Genomic DNA, 23,039 nt, shown 5'->3' on the forward strand with positions numbered 1-23,039 from the left:
ACAGTTGTATGCCTTTTCTCCCCATCCCTCCACCCCACCCCAGCCGAACCCCCCTCCCTCCCCTACCTCTACCCTCCCCCACCTCTACCCTCCCCCTTGATTTTGTCCATGTGTCCTTTATAGTATGAACTGCATTCTTTTCACGAGAATTCCTTTCTACATCAAGCTAAATAGCTCTTTGTAAAGGAAAAACTGTTCACATGGGCTTATGTTTATTCTAAAAAGTAAGAAAGTGGCATTTTTAATGCGTCACAAATGTGTAGCCACAGATGAGTGGATGTAATCCACAGTGGCAATGTAGATTCCTTCTGGATGCCTCTGTAACAGGTCAGCTCTCCCTTGGGGCAAAAATAACTGAGAGAGTTTTCATTCACTGTAAAGAGTTATGAGCTGCACAGAGTTGGAGTCAACTGTAACAGGGTTTATTTGCTTTCTAATCCTCAAATTTAATGCTGTAAGTTTTACAAATAGCTCAAATAGGACAGATGTAAAGAACATCACTGTCATAGTTCCGTCCCAAGCCTATACAATTTGGGGCTGAACCAGAGTTCTACCCCAAAGTGTCCTGTGTCCTGTTTCCATTTCTGATTTTATCTGTGATGCTGCTGCATGCTGAATATGAATATAAAAACAGACTAAATACAAATATGTGGAAAAATATCAACCCCAAAGACACAAATAACAATTCTAATAAACAGAAAGATCTGTCTGGGGGCAATTTGATAATATATTGATTTGGAAGACAGAATTATAAAGGATAATTCTTTTCTAAATCATTTTATTTAATTCATTATTATTTCAGGTAAACACCTAAAAAGAATTTGGGAAGAACATGGGCAAAATTATTCTAAAGTAAATCTGGCAAGAAATATTTGAAAATAACAGAATATTTTGAAAAAATAATAAAGGAGGACTTGTCTTATATGAATGAAATACATTCTTACTGTAATAAAACAGTTACAGTAGTAAAAACACTGTGGTTCTGGCCCAGGAATAGACAGGTAGATTAATGGACTGAAACAGAGGATCTAGAAATAGACACACATAAATATGAAAATACAGTGCATAACAAAGTTACCACATCAACTCAAAAATAAGAAAACAAACAACCTAATAAAAAATTTGGTGCAAGATTTGAAAAGGCACTTCACCAAAGAAAAATACAAATGCTTAATAAACACATGAAAAATATGCTCATCATCATTAGTCATTAGGGAAATGTAAATTAACCTCACAATGAAATTACCATTATACAAGTATTAGAATAGATTTTAAAAAACTGAAAATACCAAGTGCTGATGAGAATGTGGAGCAGCAGGGGCTCTCATACACTGCCGGGGGGAATGCAAAAACAGTGCAGTTACTTTGAAAACCAGTGAGGCAGTCTCTTGTAAAGTTAAGAATGCTTACCATACGATCCAGTAATTCCCACTTCTAGGTATTTATCCAAGAGAAATGAAAATGTAGGCTCTCACAAAAACTTGTAGGCAAATGATGATAACAATTGTCTTAGTCATTCAGGCTGCTATGACAGAGTACCATGGACTGGATGGCTTGAACAACAGACATTAATTTCTCACAATTCTGAAGGCTGGTACCTCATGGCCATCTTTTCACTGTGTCTTTTCATGGAAGAAGGGTGAGAAAGCATTCTGCAGCCTCTTTTATAAAGTCACTAATCTCATTCACGATGGCTCCATCCTCGTGACCTAATCACCTCCTAAAGGCTCCACCTCCTAGTACCAACACTTTGGGGGTTAGACATTTTGGAGGGACACAAACATTCAGTTCATATAATAACTTTATTCATAATCACAATATCCAGGAAACATTCCACATGTCCTCAAATAGTGAATAGATAAACAAACTGGTACAATGGATTACTACTAAACAAAACCATAAACAATTAACATAACAATATGAAGAGAGTTCAAGTGCATTATGCTAAGTAAAAGAAGACATACTGAGAGGTACCCTGTGTCATGCTATCTAGATGACATTCTAGAAATCTAAAAATGACCATGCTTATAGGGATTGAGAAAAGACCATGGGTTGCCATGACTAGGGATTGAGTGGGTTTTGAATATAAAGGGGCAATGAGAGGGGATTTGAGGAGGGTAATAGAACTGTTCTGTATTTTGTTTGTGATAGCAGTTACACAATTCTACATGTTTGTCAAAACTCATGCAACCGTACACCAGAAATGAATGTTACCGAATGTAATATATAACATAAATATTAACAGACTTGTGTCATCTTTAAGTAAAAAGTTAATAAAGTAATATATGGGGTATGATAACAAGTTAGTGATTTAGACAAAACTAGAGGTAGAGCCTTCCCTCAGTTTCCACATAAAAATAAAGTCCAGATGGCTTGAGGATTTAATTATAAATACAGAAATTATTGAATATTATTAAGAAAATACAGATTGTATTTTTATAATCTTAGTTGGGGAAAGTCTTTCATATAAGCATGTCAGAAATGCCCAATGTATATGAAGATGTACAAATTAAAACTACTGGATAGCCAAATAAAACAAACATGTTGAAACTAAATTTGTGAAGATATTTGCAACCCACATGGTAAATGACTAATTTTCTTATTGGACAAGGAAACTGAAAAAAAAAAGAACCACCCCCCCAAAAAAATTTGGAGAGAACATGAAAAGGCAACTTACAAATTCACTAATGAATGTAAGAAAAGGTGTTCAATCTCTTTAATAATCAACGAAAAAAATAAAAAGAGTTTTATTTTGTGTATCAGATTAACAAGATGGAAGTATAAATTCTCACAACCTTTCTGTAGGGTACCAAAGGAAATATTAACACAATTTAAAAAATTCATGTACAAAAGATATTTGTTGCAGCATTGTTTATAATGTCACAATTTTTGGCTAACACAATTTTGTGAACCTTTAAAATGCTCATGTTCTCTGTGACCTTAGGTGGAGAATATAATATACAGAAGGTTCTCAAAATGTTTTGACCATAGGAACTTCCTTTTTTCCCACAAATGGGCCACCCTTAAGTCATAAATAAGTGACTGACAGGATCATTAAAATGTTAACAAAGGTCACATCTGAGATGGTGAAAATTTCCTTCATTGTACTTTTCTCTATTGTTTGAGTTCTTTAAATAGTGAACATTTATCATTTTGGTGAAAAAAAGTAAAACTGTTTTCAAAAGGAAGAAAGAGGATCTAGTGGGTATAAAAGAAGCATGACTTAAAATTCATTGTAAAGCAAATCTCTTCATAAGTCAGTTTGATATAAAGACAAGAAGCTGATATATAATAGACATTGCACATATTTGAGTGAAAAAAAAGACCAAGAGGTTCAGAGTTAGAACATGCAGGTTCAGGCCTCGCTGTGGCTTACCTGCTTGTGATATTGGACAAAGGCTCACCTTCATCAGCCTCTGTTGCCTCACCTGTAAAATGGAAATCGTGATATCTACCTTGCTTCACTCACAAAGTGATTGTTAAAATGAGACTATCAGATACACTTTGCCTCCTCACACAACCAAAAAAAGGACAACAAATTTAAAAACAGAAAGCAACCAGAACTGCCAGAAAATTGAACTGTATGGAAGTCCAACAACCAAGGTGTTAAAGAAGAAACATTCATCCAGACTGGTAGGAGAGGCTGAGATGGGCAGCCAGGGCATACAGGTCGAGCAGCAAGGTGACAGCTAGAGGACAGGGCAGGCGAAGCAATGACTGGTGGTCCCAGATTTGCATGTAGATAAACCAGGAAGAACAACTCAGGAGTGAGACCACGCAACCCAGTGTTCCAGCACAGAAAATGAAAGCCTCCTGGAGAGACTTAAGATGGTGGCGAGATAGGTGGGAGCAGAGACCACTTCCCCTGGCACACAGGGAACCACCTAGAGGATCTACTGAGGAGCAAAGCAAACAGCCAACAGTATCCCAGCATTTACGAAGATAGGAGACCAAAAAGTATAGAGGACACTGAAAAAACAGATGGTAAGGGGATTGCTTCAGGACAAAAAGGTCCCTGGGACCATCGCAGGGACCAGGGCGACTGCAGCCCCAGGCCTGCGCCCACTGGGACTGCCACAGGACTTCTGGGAGAGAGCCAGGTTAATGGCTCCCTCCCCTGCCAAACAAGGCTTGAGCAGCACCAAGCGAGACCTGGTTGCTTGAAGTTGCAGGGAGGGGAATAAGGATGAATTGGTAAACCCAGGGAGCCTGTGGGTGCTGGCTGGGGAGAGTTGAGAGTTGGGGCATGTGGGCCCCTGACCTGGACAGTCCCCGATGTAGCTGGAGAGGTGGACTGTGTGAGAGGACAGGCCCTTCCTTCTATGCAGAGGCAGGATTGAGCAGGATTTTCTCAAAAAGAAAAAGACATTCAGGGACAATTTGGGGAATTCTGCAGCAGCAGCTCCAGTCTCCTCTCCACCAAGCTGGCCACCCAGCGATCCCTCGGAGGTGTGCACTGGGGAGAGTGCAACTCGAGGGACCTGAAACCACAGGCACTGAGGAGAGTGTGAATCAAGGAAGGCCCCCAGCACGCCACCCAAAGCCCGGAGGAGAGTGAGTGCCTGAACTTATGGTTTGGGGAGCCGCTGGAGAGGTGGGCTGGTGGCTGCCCAGGTGCTGGTCGGGAACTGGGTTAGGCCCCATGAGTTGGCTTTAGCCAAAAACACCAGCAAAACTGTCTTGGCCAGTTTGAAGCCAGCAGGCTTTTTTTTTTTTTTCTTTTTTAAAGTAATTCTTTATTATTTTTTTAAATTAATTTTTTTCTTTTAACACCTTATTCCTCTCTTTCCTGCTTTCTTGTTCTACTCCTTTTTCCTCTCCCTCTATTTGTCTTCTTCCTTCCATCTTTTTTCTTCTTCGTCTTTTTTTTAAAGCCTACAAGTGAGACAACAAAACCTGGAACTGTGAAAAGAACAGAGCTGGACCCAATGAGGGGGCATCCCAACAGCTGAGACAGTGAAACAAATTTCACCTCGCTACTCCAGAGAACTTGCAAGTTATTATATATTTGTATTATTATTTTTTCATTATCCTTACATCACTCATTTATTTAGTATTTTTATATTTCTATTTGTTCTGTTTAGTCTTCTTCCCTTAACTGGTTAATTTGCATTGTTTGACTGGTTTCCCCTTGTTCTCTCTTTCATAGTGTATTGTTAATCAACTGTCTTTCACTTCACTTGGGTTCCACCACTCTAGGACCTATACTGCCTATTCTAGTTATCCAGATCACATAGATTCTGTCATATATTGTTGCTCCATTACTATTGTAAATAATAGCTGTTCCATACATTTATAAATACTACACAGAACCCTTCCCAGATCTCAGCCCACTTCACTGTTTCCCAAACTTTATTACTGGTGTGATTAACTCTATTCTCTCACACTTTACAACAATTTTCTACGTTTTACTCTCACTTTACCTCATATTCTGACCTCCCACAAACTCACAGCTTTCTTGATCCAACTCACAGTCCTCCCCACCCCCCAAAACAAGAGTCTTATCTTCTTTCCACCCTTTCTAAAAAGTGGCTAGGTGGGTGAAATATTATGGCTAACACTATATATACCCAAATGATCTCTTTTCTCTTCTCTAAGGGATGGTGCTTTAAATATCATATAATAAACTCCTGCTGTCTTAAACCATTTCACCTTCCCCCTACAACCTATCACAAAAAAGAGTAGGTAGAAGCTGTGAAAACCAAGACACCTCCTGCAAGAGGAAACTCACCAAAAAAGGAACCATCAACAGCTAAGAACAGAAAAAGGTGAAGGAGGGAGTGGAAGCCACACTAACTCAACCCAGGATCTATCTAGAAATACAACTAAATAGTGAAGAAATTACTCAGAACAAACAACAGAACATGAGCAAGAGAAAACCCTCAAAACCTTGTACACATGGAAGAACCAGCTCCAACACAACCTGCTCACACCTGCACAACATAAAACAAGAGGTGAGGGACAGCTGACCCTCAGATAACCAGCTGGTTGGAAAGACCCACCAAACAAAGACCCAACAACAACCAAAAACCAAAGACATACACAGAGCCAAAATAAATGACAGCTCAAGATCAGTGAGCTCGGGAGATCAAGGAGACTGTACCACTGAATCGCACAGGTATTCCACCACAGAAGTTGACACCATAAATCCAGGGGGTCAGAACAGAGCAACTTAAGAAGCAGAGGCTAACAGGAAGAGTCTCACAAACAATGGGAAGACATAGAAACAATCCCCAAATGAAAGGAAAGGAGGAAGTCTCAGAAACAATGCTAAATGAAAAAAGAGGCAAGTCAATTATCAGATGTTGAGTTCAAAGAATTGGTTATAATGAAGCTTCATGAGCTCACACAGAATTACCAAAAACTACAGGGAAACTACAATGAACTCACTGCAAACTATATCAACATGAAAAAGGAAATAAACTATCAACAAGGGCCAAGAGGAAATGAAGAATACAACTTCTGACCTGAAGAACACAGTAGAAGGAATCAAAAGCAGGCTAGATGAAGCAGAGGATCGGATCAGCCAACTGGAAGACAAGGTAGAAAAAAAACACCCAGAATGAGCAAGAAAAAGAAAAGAGGCTCAGAAAGAATTAAGAGGGATTAAGGGAAATGCAGGACAACATGAAAAGTAATAATATCTATATAATAGGGATTCCAGAAGGAGAAGAGGAAGAGCAAGGGATAGAAAACCTGTTTGAAAAAGTAATGATGGAAAATTTCCCTAATTTGATGAGGGAAAAAGTCACACAAATCCAGGAAACACAGAGAGTCCCTATCAAGAAGAACCCAAAGAGGCCCACTTCAAGACACATCATAATTAAAATGGCAAAATTCCAATACATAGAGAGAATCTTAAAAGCAGCAAGGGACAAACAGGACCTGACATATGAGGAAGCCCCAATAAGGTTAGCAGCTGACTTCTCAATGGAAACGCTCCAAGCCAGAAAAGAATGGCAAAAAAATATTCCTCAAAAAAGAGAAATATTCCTTACTCAAAAAAGTAATGAGAACCAGAGGCCTGGAACCAAGACTATATTATCCAAAAAGGCTCTCAATCAAGATAGAAGGCCAAAATAAGGCGTTTCTCAGACAAAAGAAGTCTAAAAGAATATACCTCCACCAAACCAGCTCTGCAAGAGATGCGAAATGGACTGCTTTAAGGAAAGGAAGGAAAAGAGAGAGAGAGAGAGGAACACAGGTACCAAAAAAAGGGCAATGAATAAGTACCTATCAATTGTAACCTTAAATGTAAATGGATTTGCTCCAATCAAAAGATATAGAATAGCTGAATGGATAAGAAAGCATGACTCACGCATATGCTGCCTACAAGAGACCCACCTCAGGACAGAAGACCTACACAGACTGAAAGTGAAGGGCTGGAAACAAATTTTCCAAGGAAATGGACAAGAAAAAAAGCAGGGGTAGCAAGACTCATATCAGACAAAATACACTTCTAAAAAGGACTGTAAAGAGAGAACCAGATGGTCATTTCATAATACTCAAAGGAAGAATCCACCAAGAAGACATAAATATTGTAAATATATATATACTCAATACAGGAGCACCCAAATTCATAAAGAAAATCTTGGATGACTTTCAAGAAAGATATTGATAGCAACACAATTATAGTAGGGGATTTTAACACCCCATTGTCAAAGATGGACAGATCTTCCACACAAAATAAAAACAAAGATATTGTGGCATTGAAAGATGCCCTAGATGAAATGGACTTAACTGACATATATATATATACAGCCTTTCATCCCAAAGAGGCAAAATACACATTCCCTTCAAATGCACATGGAACATTTTCAAAGGTAGACCCCATGACAGGACACAAAGCAAGCCTCAACAAGTTCAAGAAAATTGAAATCATATCAAGCATTTTCTCAGATCACAAGGGACTGAAACTAGAAACAAACCTCAAGGAAAAAACCCTAAAACATTGAAAAGCATGGAGATTGAATAGAACACTATTATACAATAAATGAGTCAAGAATGAGATTAGGGAAGAAGTCAAAAAGTTTCTGGAAACAAATGAAAATAAACTCACAACAATCCAAAACCTATGGGAAACAGCAAAGGCAGCCCTGAGAGGGAAGTTCATGGCAATACAGGCTGACCTTAAAAGAATAGAGACATTTCAAATAAACAACCTAACCCTACACCTACAAGAACTTGAGGAACAACAACAAAGACAACCCAGAGCAAGTACAAAGAAGGAAATAACCAAGATCAGAGCAGAATAAAATAACATAGAGAATAAAACTACAATTGTAAAGATCAATGAATCCAGGAGCTGGTTCTTTGAAAAGATAAACAGACGGAGAACCAAGATGGCGGCGTAGGTAGACACACTGTGGCTCCTCGCACAACCAGAACTGATGGAAAATCAAATGGCAAGGAAGTCCAACACCAAGAAAATAAAAAATAAACATTCATTCAGACGGGTAGGAGGGGAGGAGATGGGCAATGGGGCCGAGAGGACTCGAGTTGCCGTGGTGGGACCCAGACTGGCGGAGTGTGGGACAAACAGGGTAGGCAGTCGGACCACTATCAGACCCTGTGGCCCAACATACGCGCACAGATAAACCGAGAGGGCTGGACTCAGAGTGGCAGAGAACGGGGAAGGCAGAGCAGCGGATAGTACCCCACGGCCCCACACTCGCGGACAGATAAACCGGGATGAATGGCAGGGAGCAAAGCAGACCACGTAACCCAGGACTCCAGCACAGGGAAATAAAGCCTCAGACCTTTGATCGAAAGTGCCTGTGGGGTTTGGGGCGGCAGCAGGAGAAACTCCCAGCCTAACAGGAGAGGTCATTGGAGAGACCGACAGAGGCCTAGAGTGAGCACAAGCCCACCCACTCGGGAGCCAGCACCAGAGGGGCCCATTTTGATTGTGGGTAGCGGAGGAAGTGATGAAATCCAGTGGAGAGTGCAGCCGGTGCCATTGCTCCCTCTCGGCCCCTCCCCCACATACAGCATCATAGTGCAGCAACCAGCATTACACCACCCCTGTGAACACCTAAGGCTCCGCCCCTTTAAGTAACAGACCTGCCAAGACAAAAAAAAAAAAAAAAAAGGCCCAAATGACAGAACACTTCAAAACTCCAGAAAAAATACAACTAAGCGAGGAAGAGATAGCCAATCTATCGGATGCACAGTTCAAAACACTGGTTATTAAGACGCTCACAGAATTGGTTGAATTTGTTCGAAAAGCAGATGAAAAAATGAAGCCTATGCCAAGAGAAACAAAGGAAAATGTACAGGGAACTAATAGTGATGCGAAGGAAACTGGGACTCAAATCAATGGTGTGGACCACATGGAACAAAGAAACATACAACCAGAAAAGAATGAAGAAACAAGAATTCGGAAAAATGAAGAGAGGCTTAGGAACCTCCAGGATATCTTGAAACGTTCCAACATCCGAATTATAGGGGTGCCAGAAGGAGAAGAGGAAGAACAAAAAATCGAAAACTTATTTGAACAAATAATGAAGAACTTCCCCAGTCTGGCAAAGGAAATAGACTTCCAGGAAGTCCAGAAAGCTCAGAGAGTCCCAAAGAAGCTGGACCCAAGGAGGAACACACCAAGGCACATCATAACTACACTAGCCAAGATTAAGCAGAAGGAGAGAATCTTAGAAGCAGCAAGAGAAAAGGACACAGTTACCTACAAAGGGGTTCCCATAAGACTGTCAGCTGATTTCTCAAAAGAGAACTTACAGGCAAGAAGGGACTGGCAAGAAGTATTCCAAGTCATGAAAGGCAAGGGCCTACATCCAAGATTACTGTATCCAGCAAAGCTATCATTTAGAATGAAAGGGCAGATAAAGTGCCTCTCAGATAAGGTCAAGTTAAAGGAGTTCATCATCACCAAGCCATTATTATATGAAATGTTAAAGGGAGTTACCTAAGAAAAAGAAGATAAAAAGTATGAACAGTAAGAATGACAGCAAACTCACAGTTATTAACAACCACACCTAAAACCAAAACAAAAGAAAACTAAGCAAACAACTAGAACAGAAACAGAACCACAGAAATGGAGATCACATGGAGAGTTATCAATAGGGGAGCGGGAGGGGGAGAGAGGGGGGAAATGTATAGAGAATAAATAGCATAAATGATAGGTGGAAAATAGACAGGGGGAGGGTAAGAATAGTGTAGGAAATGTAGAAGCCAAAGAACTTATATGTATGACCCATGGACATGAACTGTAGGGGGGGAATGTGGGAGGGAGGGGGTGGGCATGATGGAGTTGAGTGAAGGGGCGGAAATGGGAAAGCTGTAATAGCATAATCAATAAATATATCAAAAAAAAGAAAAGATAAACAAAATTGACAAGCCCTTAAGCAGACGGATCAAGAAAAAAAGAGAGAGTACCCAAATAAATACAATCAGAAATGAAAGAGGAGAGGCTACAACTGATACCACCGAAATACAAAGGATTGTAAGAAATTACTATGAAGAACTATATGCCAAGAAATGTGAAAACCAGAGTGAAATGCACAAATTTCTAGAAAAATATAATCTTCCAAAACACAATGAAGAAGAAGTAAAATGCCTGAAGAGACCAATAACACCTGGTGAAATTGAAGCAGTAATCAAAATGCTTCTGACACACAAAAGCCCTGCACCAGACAGTTGCACAGGAAAATTTTACAAAGCCTTTAAGAAAGAGCTAACCCCTATCCTTCACACATTACTCTAAAAAAATCAAGAAAGAGAAGACTCCCAAACTCTTTAATGAAGCTAGCATCATCCTAATACCCAAACCAGAAAAGACATAACAAAGAAAGAAAACTTCAGGCCAATATCACTGATGAACACAGATGCTAAAATTCTCAACAAAATATTGACAAACTGCATCCAGCAATAGATTAAAAAGATCAGACACCATGATCAAGTAGAATTCATCGCAAGGATGCAAGGACGGTACGAAATTTGAAAATCAATAAACATGATACATCGCATAAACAACAGCAAACATAAAAATCACATGATCATATCAATAGATGAGGAAAAAGCATTTGACAAGATACAGCACCCATTTCTGATAAAAACACTCAGCAAAGTGGGAATAGAGAGAGCATTCCTCAACATAATAAAGGACATATATGGGAGACCTACAGCAAACATCACACTCAATGGACAAAAACTTAGAGCTTTTCCCCTAAGATCAGGAACAAGACAAGGATGCCCTCTCTCACCACACTTATTCAACATAGTATGGGAAGTCCCAGTCACAGCAATCAGACAAGAAAAAGAAATAAAAGGCATCCAAATTGGAAAGGAGGAAATGAAACTGTCACTGTTAGCAGATGACATGATAGTGTACATGGAAAAACCCGTACACTCCACCTAAAAATTACTTGATCTAATAAATGAAATTGGCAAAATAGCCGGATACAAAGTCAATATTCAGAAATCAAAGGCATTCTTTTACACAAACAATGAAACATCAGAAACAGAAATCAGGGAAAAAATCCCATTTCCTATACCAATAAGAAAAATAAAGTACCTAAGAATAAACCTAACCAAGAAGGTAAAAGACTTATACTTAGAAAACTACACAATAGTGAAGAAAGAAATTAAGGAAGGCACAAACAAATGGAAGCATATACCATGCTCATGGATTGGAAGAATTAACATCATCAAAATGACCATACTACCCAAAGAGATGTATAGATCCAATGCAATCCCTATTAAAGTACCCATGACATATTTCACAGATATAGAACAAACATTTCAGAAATGTATGTGGAGCCATGAACAACCCCAAATAGCTGCAGCAATTTTGAGAAAGAAGAACAAAGCAGGAGGGATCACAATACCTGATATCAAACTGTATTACAAGGCCACTGTAATTTTAAAAAGCCTGGTACTGGCATAAAACCAGGCACATAGACCAATGGAACAGAACAGAGAGACCAGAAACAAACCCAAGTCTCTAGGGTCAATTAATTTTTGACAAAGGAGGCAGGACTTTAAAATGGAGCAAAAATAGTCTCTTCAACAAATGGTGTTGGGAGATTTGGACAGCTATGTGCAAAAAAATGAAACTTGATTACCAAGTTACACCATACACAAAAATAAATTCAAGGTGGATAAAAGACTTAAATATAAGTCGTAACACCATAAAAGTCCTAGAGGAAAACACTGGCAGGAAAATCTCAGACATTCCACACAGCAACATCCTCACAGACACATCCCCTAAAGCAAGGGACATAAAGGAAAAAATAAACAAATGGGACCTCATCAAAATAAAAAGTTTCTGCATGGCTAAAGAAAACAGCATTAAAATGAAAGAGAACCAATAGTATAGGAAAGCATATTTACCAAGGATACCTCAGACAAGGTTCTGATCTCCAAAATATATAAAGAACTCACATGACTCCACTCCAGGAAGACAAACAACCCAATTAAAAAATGAGCAAAGGACTTGAACAGACACTTCTCCAAGGAAGACATACAGAGGGCCCAGAGACATATGAAAAGATACTCAGCATCACTAGCCATCAGAGAGATGCAAATTAAAACCACAATGAGGTACCATCTCACACCAGTCAGAGTGGCCAACATAAACAAATCCACAAACAAATGTTGGAGAGGATGGGGAGTAAAGGGAACCCTAGTACATTGATGGTGGGAATGCAGACTGGTGAGGTTACTGTGGAAAACAGTATGGGATTTCCTCAGAAAACTAAAACTGGAACTGCCCTTTGACCCAGCAATTCTGGTGCTGGGATTACACCCTAAGAATTCTGAAACTTCAATCCAAAAGAACCTATGCACTCCATTGTTCATAGCAGCATATTTACAATAGCCTAGTAGTGGAAGCAACCTAAGTGCCCATCAGCAAATGAGTGGATCAAAAAACTGTGGTATATTTAACATAATGGAATTCTATGCAGCAGAGAGAAAGGAGGAGCTTCTACCCTTTGCAACAGCATGGATGGAACTGGAGAGCATTATGCTAAGTAAAATAAGCCAGGCGGTGAGGGATGAATACCATATTATGTCACCTTTAATTGGAACATAATCAGCAGAAGAAAAAAGCAAACAAAATATAACCAGAGACTCTGAAGTTAAGAACAATCTAATCGTTGCCAGAGGAGGCGGGGATGGGATAGTGGGGAAAGGGTTTTTAGGAACAACTATAAAGGACACATTGAGAAAACCAGGGTGGAGGGTGGAAGCAGTGGAGGGAGGTGGGTTTGGCTTGGGTGGGGTAGAGAGGTTGGGAGAAAATAGAGACAACTGTAATTGAACAACAATAAAATAATTAAAAAAAAAGAAAATGAAAGCCTCAAAATCAATGTCTGTAAAATCCTGGGTGGGTTGAGGCAGCAGGAGGAACACCCAGCCTCACAGGAGAGTTCATTGGACAGACCCAAAGGTTCCTAGAGGTACAGAAACTGACCCACCCAGGAATCAGCACCAAAAGTGCCCTATTTGCTTGTGGATGGCAGAGGAAGTGCCTGAAAGCTGGCAGAGAGCCAAGCAAATGACATTGTTCCCTCATGGACCCCTCCCCCCACATACAGCCCCACAACACAGAGACCTGGTTTGCCGTGCCCTGGGGAATACCAAGGTTCCACTCCTTATTACATAACACTTGCCCCCAGACCAAAAAAAAAAAAGAAAAAAAGAAAACAGAAAAACCCCAGCAGCCCAAATGAAAGAACAGATCAAAGCTCCAGAAAAAACCACAACTAAGCAATGAAGAGGTAGCCAACCTATCAGATGCACAGTTCAAAATGCTGGTAATCAGGATGCTCATAGAAATGGTTGAGTATGGTCACAAAATAGAGGAAAAAGTGAAAACTATGAAAAGAGAAATAAAGGAAAATGTACCAGGAGCCAACAGTGAAAGGCAGGAAACTAGGACTCAAATCAACGATTTGGTGCAGAAGGAAGAAACAAACATTCAACCACAACAGAATGAAGAAGCAAGAATTAAAAACACTGAGAGGCTTAGGAACCTCTGGGGCAACTTTAAACATTCCAACATCCGAATCACAGGGGTGCCAGAAAGAGAAGAGGAAGAGCAAGAAATTGAAAACTTATTCAAAAAAAATAATAGAGGAGAACTTCCCCAATCTGGCTAAGGAAATAGATTTCAAAAAAATCCAGGAAGCTCAGAGTCCCAAAGAAGTTGGACCCAAGGAGGAACACACCAAAGCAATCAAATCATAATTACATTACCCACGGTTATGTTGGCCACTCTGACTGGTGTGAGATGGTACCTCATTGTGGTTTTAATTTGCATCTCTCTGATGGCTAGTGATGTTGAGCATCTTTTCATATGTCTCTGGGCCCTCTGTATGTCTTCCTTGGAGAAGTGTCTGTTCAAGTCCTTTGCTCATTTTTTAATTGGGTTGTTTGTCTTCCTGGAGTGGAGTCATGTGAGTTCTTTATATATTTTGGAGATCAGAACCTTGTCTGAGGTATCCTTGGTAAATATGCTTTCCTATACTATTGGTTCTCTTTCATTTTAATGCTGTTTTCTTTAGCCATGCAGAAACTTTTTATTTTGATGAGGTCCCATTTGTTTATTTTTTCCTTTATGTCCCTTGCTTTAGGGGACGTGTCTGTGAGGATGTTGCTGTGTGGAATGTCTGAGATTTTCCTGCCAGTGTTTTCCTCTAGGACTTTTATGGTGTTACAACTTATATTTAAGTCTTTTATCCACCTTGAATTTATTTTTGTGTATGGTGTAACTTGGTGATCGAGTTTCATTTTTTTGCACATAGCTGTCCAAATCTCCCAACACCATTTGTTGAAGAGGCTATTTTTGCTCCATTTTAAAGTCCTGCCTCCTTTGTCAAAAATTAATTGACCCTAGAGACTTGGGTTTGTTTCTGGTCTCTCTGTTCTGTTCCATTGGTCTATGTGCCTGGTTTTATGCCAGTACCAGGCTTTTTAAAATTACAGTGGCCTTGTAATACAGTTTGATATCAGGTATTGTGATCCCTCCTGCTTTGTTTTTCTTTCTCAAAACTGCTGCAGCTATTTGGGGTCGTTCATGGCTCCACATACATTTCTGAAATGTTTGTTCTATATCTGTGAAATATGTCATGGGTACTTTAATAGGGATTGCATTGGATCTATACATCTCTTTGGGTAGTATGGCCATTTTGATGATGTTAATTCTTCCAATCCATGAGCATGGTATATGCTTCCATTTGTTTGTGCCTTCCTTAATTTCTTTCTTCACTATTGTGTAGTTTTCTAAGTATAGGTCATTTTCCTCCTCGGTTAAGTTTATTCTTAGGTACTTTATTTTTCTTATTGGTATAGGAAATGGGATTTTTTCCCTGATTTCTGTTTCTCATATATCATTGTTGGTATACAAAAACACCTTAGATTTCTGCATATTGACTTTGTATCCCGCTGTTTTCCCAGATTCATTTATTAGGTTGAGTAGTTTTTTGCTGGAGTCTGTAGGGTTTTCTATGTACAGTTTTCTATGTACAGTATCATATATTTTCAATCAATGACTGTTTTTCTTCCTCCTTTCCAATTTGTATGCCTTTTATTTCTTCTTCTTGTTTGATTGCTGTGGCTAGGACTTCCAATACTATGTTGAAGAGAAGTGGTGAAAGCAGACATCCTTGTTTTGTTCCTGATCTTAGTGAGAAAGCTTAATTTTTTGTCTTTTGAGTATGATGTTGCCTGTTTTTTTTTTTTTTTCATATGTGGCCTTTATTACGTTGAGGTATACTCCCTCTACTCCCACTTTGCTGAGCATTTTTATCATTGCGTGTTGTACCTTATCAAATGTTTTTTCTGTAGCTATTGATATGATCATGTGATTTCTGTCTTTACTTGTGTTTATGTGATGTATTATGTTTCTTCATATGTGAATATTGTACTATCCTTGCATCCCTGGGATGAATCCCAGTTCATCATGGTATATGATCTTTTTGATGTATTGCTGGATGTTGTTTTCCAGTATTTTGTTGAGGATTTTAGCATCTATGTTCATCAGCAATATTGGCTTGTAGTTTTCTTTCTTTGTTGTGTCTTTGTCTGGTTTGGGGATTACAATGATGCTGGTCCCATGAAAAGAAATGGGGAGTCTTCCCTCATCTAGAATTTTTTGGAATAGTCTGAGTATTATAGGGGTTACCTTTTCCTTAAATGTTTTGTGAAGCCATCTGGTCCATGGCTTTTGTGTGCTGGGTTTTTTTGTTTTTTTTTTTTTTTTGATTAACTTCAATTTTGACAGGTGTTATTGTTTTGTTCAGGTTTTCTGATTCTTCTTCATCCAGTTCCAGAAGATTATATTTTGTAGAAATTTGTCCATTTCATCTAGGCTTTCAAATTTCTTGACATATAGTTCTTTGTAGTAATTTCTTACAATCCTTTGTATTTCTGTGGCATCAGTTGTAATCTCTCCTTTTTCATTTCTGATTGTGTTTATTTGGGTCCTCTCCCTTTTTTGCTTGATGGGTCTGTGTAATGGCTCATCAATTTTGTTTATCTTTTCGAAGAAGCAGCTTCTGGATTTATTGATCCTTAGAATTGTTATTTTAGTCTCTATGTCTTTAAGTTTGCTCTGATATTGGTTATTTCCTTCTTTCTACTGGCCCTGGGCCTTGTTTGTTGTTGTTCCTCGAGTTCATGTAGGTGTAGGGTTAGATTACTTATTTGAAATGTCTCTGTCTTTTTTAGGTAGGCGTGTATTGCTAGCACTTCCCTCTCAGAACTGCCTTCTCTGTGTCCCAAAAGTTTTGTGCTCTTGTGAGTTCATTTTCATTAGTTTCCGGAAACTTTTTTATTTCTTTCTAGATCTCATCCTTAACCAATTCATTGTTTAATAGCATGCTATGCAATCTCCATGAGTTTGAGTGGTTTTGAAGTTTTTCCTTGAGGTTGGTTTCTAGTTTCAGGCCCTTTTGGTCTGAGATGTTGCTGGATATGATTTCAATTTTCTTGAATTTGTTCAGACTTGTTTTGTGTCCTATCATGTGGCTTATCTTTGAAAATGTTCCATGTGCATTTGAAATGAATGTGTATTTTGCTTCTTGGGGATGAAAGGTTCTGTATTTGTCAGTTAAGTCCATTTGATCTAGGGCATTGTTCAATGCTGCAATATACTTATTGATATTTTGTTTGTAAGATCTGTCCATTTTTTACTGTGGGGTATAAAAATCCCCTAGTATGAGTTTGTTGCTGTCTATATCTTTCTTGAAGTCCTCCAAATTTTCTTTATGTATTTATGTGCTCCTGTGTTGGGTGCATATATATTTATAATGTTTATGTCCTGTAGATGGATTCTTCCCTTGAGTATTATGAAGTGTTTTTCTGGGTCTCTTTTTATGGTGTTTGTTTTGAAGTCTATTTAGTCAGATATAAATATTGCTAACCCAGATTTTTTTCCTGTTCACTTGCTTGTAATATTTTTTGCAATCCTACTTTTAGTGTGTGTAGATCTTTCATTCTGAGGTGGGTCTCTTGTAGGCAGCATATCTATGGATCATGTTTTCTTATCCGTTCAGCTATTCTGTGTCTTTTGATTGGAGCATTTAATCCATTTATGTTTAAGGTTATTATTGATAGGTACTTATTTATTGCCATTTTACTGCCTGTGTACCTTTGTTCCTTTCTCTCTGTTTTTTTTTTTCCTTTTTTTTTTAAAGCAGTCCATTTAGCTTCTCTTGCAGTGTTGGTTTGGTGGTGGCATATTCTTTCAGCCTTCTGTTGTCTGGGAAGCTTCTTATTTGGCCTTCCATTTTAATTGAGAGCCTTGCTGGGTAGAGTAGTCTTGTTTCAGGCCTTTGTCTTTCATTACTTGGAATATTTCTTGCCATTCCTTTCTGGCTTGTAGTGTTTCTGTTGAGTTATTAGCTTTTCAGGCAACATCAGGAGTTCGGTTTTGATCATTCTATATTTTGTGTTGTCTATTTGACAGGCCAGTAGAGGTGCAAAGAGCAGTTAGCATTTAGGAGAGAGGTGTTCGGTGCCATTAATGTATGGATTGTATGAAAGGCCTGGGACTGGGTAAGATGGGGGAGGCCTGGTCCCTGTTACTCTCCAGTACTCACTGGTTAGGGAGATAAAAGGAGACACCAAATGAGGGGTGAGTGAGGTGGGAGGGAAACAAGGAGAGGTTGGAACTTTGGAGACCAGTAAGGAATGGGTTTTTAGAAGGGAGTGAGCTGATTGTCTGTGTCAGGTGCTGCTAAGAAGGCACTGGGGCCTCAGTGGGTGGTGGAGAAGGAACAGCTAGTAGAGTGAGTTCAAAAGAGAAAGTGAGGACAGAGATTACAAATAGCTTTGCTGAAAATTCTGCTGCAGAGATAAGCAGAGAATTGGGACAGATGATAACAAAATGGGGTAGAGAGAGAAAGATGACTTTTAAAAAAAAAAGGGGGCAGGGAGAAATGACAGCATGTTTCTATGTTGATAGGAATGATCCCACAAAGAGGGAGGATTGATTATCTTACAGGAAATCCTGATATGGGATACCCTACGTTTTCAATATTTCAGTCACTGAAAAAGCAGAAATCAGAAGACTCTTTCCCATCTGTATTCACTTCTCTAAACTCAACAAGCCAAGGAAACAGACTAGATACAAAGCCAGTTCGAATAAGAGAATCACTGAAGTAATTCAGAGGCACAAGTGACCCTCTAATACCCCAGATAATTTTGTTCCTGTCTGCCTGGATCCTCCACATCTGAGGTGCTAAAAAACCAGGCCTTTACAAGACATTAAGTTCCACCTGGGCTATTTCTTGCAATTTAAGAGAAAATTATTGTGAGCTGAATTTAGATTGTGGACAGAATTGGCCACATCTTGTTCCCAAGGTCAGGAACCAGGTCTTTGTTTTTATAACTTACATCTGTATCCCTAGGAGCTTACAGTGTGGCTGCTACACAGTAGGAGTGCAACAATGTTTGTTGAATGAATACCAAGACTCATTTAAAAAATTTACTTTTCCCAATTCAAATCCAAACTACAAGGAGTTAACTACCTCACACCTGCCAGGATGGTTATCAAAAAGACAAAAGAGAACAAATATTGAAGAGCATGTGGAGAAAGAGGAAACCTGGTGCAGTTTTGGTAGGAAAGAGCCATTCTGGAAAACTTAAAAAAATTAAAAATAGAATCACCTTATGATTCAGCAACCTGTTAGATTGGACAAGGCTCTCAAGGTCTAGGCAGTTCTTAATGTTATTTCTTGCTAAATGCTAAAGTGCAACATAGTATTTTGCAAATGCAGCTGGAAACAAGATGAACTGACAGGAACTCAACCAGATGAAAGTAGCCAGCTGCAAAAAAAGAAGTCAACATGTAATTGGCCAAATAATGTATATAAGCAATGGTTAAGCCTTCCTTGTGAGAGGCAGAGCTTTGGATATGAATCTTCTGTCTCCCTTACTTGCAGCAAGTAAATAAAACTACCTTGCGACAACCACTGTCTCTTTTTTTGAGTAGAGCACTCCAAGTGGCAAACCCCCTGAATTCAGAAACTATCCCATTTCTGGGTATATGTGTAAAGGAAATGAAATCAGTATCTTGAGGAGATAATCTGCATTCTCATGTTCATTGCAGCATCATTAACAGCCAAGCCATGAAACAATGCCTATGAATGAGCAGATAATTAAAAATATATATACTAAGCTTTAGAAAAGAGAGAAATCCTGACATTTGCCACAGTATGGATGAACCTGGATGAAATTATGGTAGATGAAATAGGCCAGACACAGAAAGACAAAAACCACATAATCTCAGTTTTACATAGAATCTAACATAGTCAAACCCATAGAAGCAAAGAGTGAAACAGGTCACCAGGAACAGAGAGGGGGAAATGGAGAGATATTGGTTAAGGACACAAAGTAACAGTTATATAGGATGAACAAGTCTAGAGATTTAATGTACAACGTGGGATTATAGTTGCTAACACTGTATTGAATATTGGAAGGTTGCCGAGAGCGCAGATTTCAGATGCTCTCACCACACTCTAACACACAAAAATAACTATGTGAGGAGAGAGATATCTTAATTAGCTTGATTGTAGTAACTGTTATATATCTTAAATATATACAATTTTTATTTAAAAGTACTTTCCCCATTTCAGCCTTGATTTGGACAAACAAAACCAACATGCCACATATTTTAAAAATAAAATTTTACGGCATCATTGTAAGATAAAGCACTGAACAACAACAGCATGGAGACACACTGGACACTGCTGGAAACATTCTAATAAAATTCAAAATTAGGAAACTAGAGAACTCAAAGTTGACTTGTAAAGATGACAAGGATGGAGGAGTATTTTTCTTTGCAGACTGCTTCATCTTGCTGACTGTGGTACAGTTTACCCTCATCTGAAATTCAAATTCCAGAAAAGACTTTTTAATCTTGGGAACAAAATGGAGACATCACAAAATTCAGATTTTTGCCTTAAATATTTGACTTTAAAAGTGGAATAGTTCTCTCTGGACCACCTCTGAAAATATTGGACATTAAAGATACAGAGTTAGGCTGTTTGGGTCAATGCCAACAGCTCCCGGCAGAAGCTTTTACAGAAAGTTCTCTTTAGAGAAACTTTGCATCATGTAAGTTTTGTCCATGAGATGGCGATGTTGTGCTACAAAAGAAAACTTCTCTGTTTACCTATTGCTCTGAAAACCCAAGAACAATTTTGAAAAAGGAGATATCAGTTATAATATGAATAATTTCTAGGGCCCATATACAGCATGGCAATTACAGTTAAGGAGACTGTATTATATATTTCATTGTTGCTAAGAAAGTAGATCTTAAATGTCCTTACCACAAAAAATGAACAGTGATGATAGGAGGTAATGGAGGTGTTTACTAATGCCATTGTGGTAATCATTTTATAATATGTATAAATATAAATATCAAATCATCAGTCATACACCTTGAACTTATAAACTGTTATATATCAGTTATATCTCAATAAAGCTGGAAAAAGGGGATCATTTGCCCCATCCCACGCCACCCCAATTTTTCCATAAAACCAGGAGACTACTTCATTCCTCTTCTAACCTCATGTTTCTTTGCAAAGTATGTGTTCCTATCATTTTCTCAATGTCTTATCTGCTCCTGTTTTATTTCTGACGTTAATCTTGGCTATCTGCCCTCATGAAAATAATTCTGGAGTGATGGGCAGGGATGGAGGGCTGTGCTGTGGTATCTAGAGCTTCAGACTTCCCTGCCTACCTGGTCAAGTGGCCCCAGCTGAGAGCACAGTGATCCTCATGGCCACGGCCAGAGCCAAGAAGAACTGCACTTTTCATGGCAGTGTTCTGAGAAGCAGGCATTCCCTCTTTTGTGCCACATATCATTGTCTTTTATTGTGGTAAAATATACTTAACACAAAATTTATTATTTTAACTATTTTCAAGTGTACAATACTATGACATTAAGTACATTCAAATTGTGCTACCATTACCTTCATCCTAAAAGGGAACTCTGTGACCATTAATTGCTATCTCCTCATACCTTCTCCCCAAGCTCCAGGCACACACCCATCATTTTGCTTTCTCTATGAGTGTGACTGCTCTAGAAGCTCTGTGTAAGTGAAATCATACAATATAAGGTTTTTGGTGACTGCCTTATTTCACTTGGCTTAATGTTTTCAAGATTCATCCCTATTGTAAAATGTGTCAGAATTTCCTTCCTTTTTGAGGCTGAATAATATTCCATTGTATATATATATCACATTTTGTTCATTTATTTATCTGTTGATGGACCCAGAATATTTTCACCTTTTGGCTATTATGAATATTACTGCTATAAACATGGGTGTACAAATACCTTTTTTAGATCCTGTTTTCAATTCTTCGTGGTATATACTATGGACCTTGGAGAAGATAAGCTACCAAGAAGGGCTCCTATTGGCTAACTGGGCTCAAACTTAAAAGAGAGACTAGCAGTCATCTCCAGACAGGAATCTCTCACAGAAACCATGCTTTAGGGAAAAGCCTGAGCTAAATTGCCAACCTCCCACATTGAACTGCCTGCCTCCTACACTGAACTGCCTGCCTGCACTTGTTCCTGCCTGCTGAGCCAGCCCTTATAAAGGAGTTCCTGTAATCATTTTCACCAATAGGGTTTATATTCCAACCAATCATATGTCCAACCAATCAGAACTGCATAGCCATATCCACATCAGCATCTTCACTGACCAGAGTGGCTCTACTCCAACCAATCAGGACAGTGTTTTTTTTGAACCATCAAACTGGGAGGATGTGGAGTCTTCATTTTCATGACAGACCAATCGGGGACCAGGGTGGGGACTTTTCTCTATAAGTTAGCTCCCCTCTAGCTCAGAGAGCACACTTGCCCTTTCCACTAAAGACAGAGGACTGGGTTTTCCTTACTTGGGCTTGAGCTGGAATACTGAAGAAGTCCCACCGGACCAGAGCAAAGTGGTATGGAACATAGCAGGGCAGAGCAGAGCCGACTGCACAAGGGCCACCTCGCCGCCTTGTTGTTCTACACCTGTGCTGCTTCATAACTATGCTGTAACACTAGTGAGCTGTTCTTACAGCTGTGCTGTATAATAATTGAGCTATTTGCACTGAGTAAAGTTTTCTTCTTTACTACACTTCAACTTGGGGATTCCCAATGGCATTGAGTTGGCACCAAGTTGGCACCAACAACCATCAGCTGACAATACCCAGGAGTGAAATTGCTGGATCACATGATAATTCTACTTCTAACTTTTTGAGCAATCATCATGCAGTTTTCCACAGCAGATTCACCGTTTTACATTCCCTCGGGCAATATACAAGGTTTTCAATTTCTTTACATCTTCACCAGCACCTGTTCAGATCACTGTTTTAAGCACTGCTCACCATGCACACCTAACCTAATGTGGAAAATTAGTTCCCCAACAGTTTTTCACTCAGGACTATTGGCAGGCAATTCTCTTTTTTAAAAATTGTGATGGAATTGACATCTCACATTATACTAGTTTTTGTATATATTGCAAAATGATCACCACAATGGGTCTAGTTAATGTCCCTCACCATGCATAGTATTTACA

The sequence above is a fragment of the Desmodus rotundus genome, chromosome 3, assembly GCF_022682495.2.
Source record: "Desmodus rotundus isolate HL8 chromosome 3, HLdesRot8A.1, whole genome shotgun sequence".
Classification (NCBI taxonomy): Eukaryota; Metazoa; Chordata; class Mammalia; order Chiroptera; family Phyllostomidae; genus Desmodus; species Desmodus rotundus.